We start from the raw sequence: 3,371 nt of genomic DNA, 5'->3' as shown, positions 1-3,371 counted from the left end.
ACTCACACTTAACAGTTTAAGCCATCCATCGAGAGCATCTGTACATACAGAAAAGTTGGACAGGACATTAAGAACTGGAAAATAGTTCCTATCAGAGAATCATCAAGAGCACTGTCACACTTCTCTGTGTAATACTCACCCACACTGTTGTTTTATGTGAGTATTTTTATATAATTAACTTGATATCACGAAACAAATTTGGGGTCTTTGAATTCTAGACTGACCTTCTTTGTTTCCCAAAACGGGTCTAACTTTTGTCAAGACAAATTCAGAAATAAAGGAAGGAAAAAAAAAGAAAAAAGAAAAGAAACGGTTTGAAAACGGTTGAAAAAAGGAGAAAAAAAAACACACAAGTTCTTATGATTCCAATAATCAGAACACAGACTAAGCAACAATGAAACAGGTGTATGTGCATATCTGTGTAGGAGGATGGAGGTGGCAGTGTGAGCATGCTCTATCTGCTATTTGCTTGACTGGTAATCAGGCAAACACGCTGCAAGTCTCCTGCTATGATTTGCCCCCCAGTGTGTCTCCAGTCTCAGCGCCTGTGAGTAACTCTGTATTTTTCTATGCAGACATGCATGTATTTATATACCGTCCAGACTCCACAGCGCATTGTGCATGTCTGTTCATGTCACAGCATTTGCATGCGACTTTGTCTTTGCCCGAGTCTACTGTACGTCCATGCTTTCTGTGCCTCAGGATCAGTGTCTGTGTGACTTCCCTCTGCTCAGAGGTATTTTGGCAACTGAGGTTTACAAGTTGTGTGTGCGCACATGCGTGCGTGAGCTTGCGCGCGTGTGCGTGTATGTGTGTGTGTGTGTGTGTGTGTGTGTGTACTGGCTCACAGATATGTGTGTTTTCCGGATGGGAGTACAACTCCTAGGACATTTAATCTATGGGGGAATTTCACGCTAGTTACAGCTTGTCATCAAACGTTTGTAGAGTAAAATACAGCGGCAATCTTTTACCGTAGGATATTTGGGACAAATTTACTCAGACCTCTTGAGTTTTCCGCTGCCCTCTAGATAGATTACAATGTGTCTGCGTGAGAGCAGGCTGAAGGAAGAGGAAGATATTCCTGCCAAAGTTTTGTTTCCGTTTTGATGCTTTTCAACGGAGACATGATTTAAGGTTGGAAGACAAAGTTTAGGAGCAAACTCTACTTTTAATGTTTTTGGGGGAAAAAAACAAAACAAAACAAAACAAAAAAAAACTCTGAATCCAAAGCTTTAGGAAGGACTGGCCTCATATATCTGCAGTCATATGTGTTCACTTAGTAAGCCACAGCTGCTAGTGCCATTAGAATGATTTCCTGTGTGCATACGTCTTTTTATCTGTCCCTTCAACACACACATGCATCTAAAGGCTCAGTCCAAATTGAGTTTAGCAGGACACATATTTTACAGCCGTCTGAGTCACTCTGATGTTCAGGTGCTTCACTGTAAAATGTGACCGGGGTTGTCTTGTAACACATATCACAGCCTGAAAAAAAAAAAATCTTATGTATATTCCTTCCTTCAACATTTTTTTTAACTGACAAAGGAAGTCAAAGCATGAGGTTTAAAAGACTGAAAAAAGAAAGTAGGTTAATAGCTTATCTAGGTTCCGATATTAAAAGCTTTTAGTGTTTAAGCTGGCAGGAGGGAATAAAAAAAAAAAACAAAGGACACATTTGTTTAATAGAATAATCCTTCTTTGTTTTTAAGACGACTCCAAAGCTTTTATATTTGAGCCTTAATGTTTCGACAGGCTGTTCAATCAGTTGTTTTTTGAGGATATTGCAAATGGCAGGCTGTCTCAGAAATACGTTCCCTTGTTTTACCTGACCCACTTTTTTTGTGCGTGCGTGTGCGTGCGTGCGTGCGTGCGTGCGTGCGTGTGTGTGTGTGTGTGTTGCAGGTCCCTCTTTGCTCAGAAAGTTGTAAATATAATCTCAGACACATGTTACTCTGGCTGATTTTTTTTTTTTTCATACTCATGTCAGCTGTGATTATCATAACTTCTGCCAAGACAGAAGAGTGCTCTTTCGAGTTTGGCCCCCATACATGCTTACTTGCTTGCTTGCTTTCACACATACACACACGCACGCATGCACACACACAAATGTATATATCCCAAACATTGGGTAAACCTTAACTCAACTGCCATTTCCAATGAGTCCACAATGATTATTTGATGCAGTGATTTATCTTGAATGCAGCTTGAAAGCAAACTGAACCGGGAAAAGATGAGAAAGCTGACTGACAAGCTCCAAAACAAAATCTTTCTCCCAGACTATCTCCCGGAAAGCTGTTCCAGGCAACGTATTATTACATGCTGGCCTCCGAGAGCACATTTTAACACTCCCTGGCCTCAAACTTTTAATGTCACCCTGTCTGTGTCTCAGAATGCAGCCATGTAAAATGCAGCTGTGACCATTGTACTCCTCGCCGAAACTGTTTCATTTACATTCATTTTGTGCATGGGAACGGAGGTTTCCTATTCCATCATGAGCCGAACTCTGTGCAAAACGAATTTCTCGCCTGCCCAGGAGAGCAAGCAGAATAAGGATTCGGAACACACCCATCAGACAATGGAAGAGGTGGGGGTCTCACTTTTTTTTTTTTTTTTTTTTTTTTTTTTTCCCCCCCTCCCTGACCCTGCTTTCCCTTAACATGCCCCAGTAGAATGGGGGGAGGAGGGGGGAGAGAGAGAAGTGCACTGGCAGCAGAGGGTGAGAGTGTAGGGACTGCAGACATGCAAAAAAAAAAGAAAAAGAAAAAGTCAGATAAAAGTAGTTAAAAGAAAGAGAAACAACAAGATGGTAGCTGACCAAATGCTCGGCGACAGATTGCGAGAGGAAGACGGATGCAGTGAGGGATGGAACGAGGGGGAGAGAAGATGAGAATATATATGCGGTGGCCAGTGTTGTGAGACAAGGCAGGTTGCTGTCACTTTAAAAATGACTGTAATAAAAGTGACCGTCGGAAGATGGATCTGGTGATTTTGGCTTGCTAATCAGTCATCTGTGAAGAGGACCACAGCCCAGATTCAACGGCCGCCTGACACTTCCTGATTGATGCCTGTGGCCGATTAAAAAAAAAAAAGAAAAAGGATGAAAGAAAGGCCCATTAACTGTACTCCCATTAAACTGTTGAAAAGTTAAAAAAAATACATATACATCATCCTTTCCTCCATTTTGTGTTGTTGGTTTCTATTCTGTGTCTTTTTTTTTTTATCTTGTCTTTTTTTTTTATCTTGTTTTTCCAAGATATTCTGTTCCTCTCGCTTATAACTGCTGGCATAGTGGGAGGAGATGTTAATCAGCAGGGCCTAGTTTTGCATCCTGGATGTCACTACTGTACTTTGAGTGCAGCCCTCAGATCAGA

The 3,371-nt window shown here is 41.4% G+C and overlaps 1 protein-coding gene across 1 annotated transcript in view; it reads left to right on the top strand.

Moving 5' to 3' along the window:
• Positions 1–370: 370 nt before the first annotated feature.
• zfhx4 (zinc finger homeobox 4) overlaps positions 371–3,371 on the top strand; it is a 126,142-nt gene continuing 123,141 nt past the window's right edge. Inside the window, exon 1 of the mRNA XM_015028316.1 lies at positions 371–547. The gene's annotated coding sequence lies outside the window, so the exon portion shown is untranslated. The remainder of the gene's footprint in view (positions 548–3,371) is intronic.

This window comes from Poecilia latipinna, unplaced genomic scaffold, assembly GCF_001443285.1.
Source record: "Poecilia latipinna isolate Pla-1442-1.1 unplaced genomic scaffold, P_latipinna-1.0 Scaffold120, whole genome shotgun sequence".
Lineage (NCBI taxonomy): Eukaryota > Metazoa > Chordata > Actinopteri > Cyprinodontiformes > Poeciliidae > Poecilia > Poecilia latipinna.
This window is presented reverse-complemented; position numbering and strand designations above follow the sequence as displayed.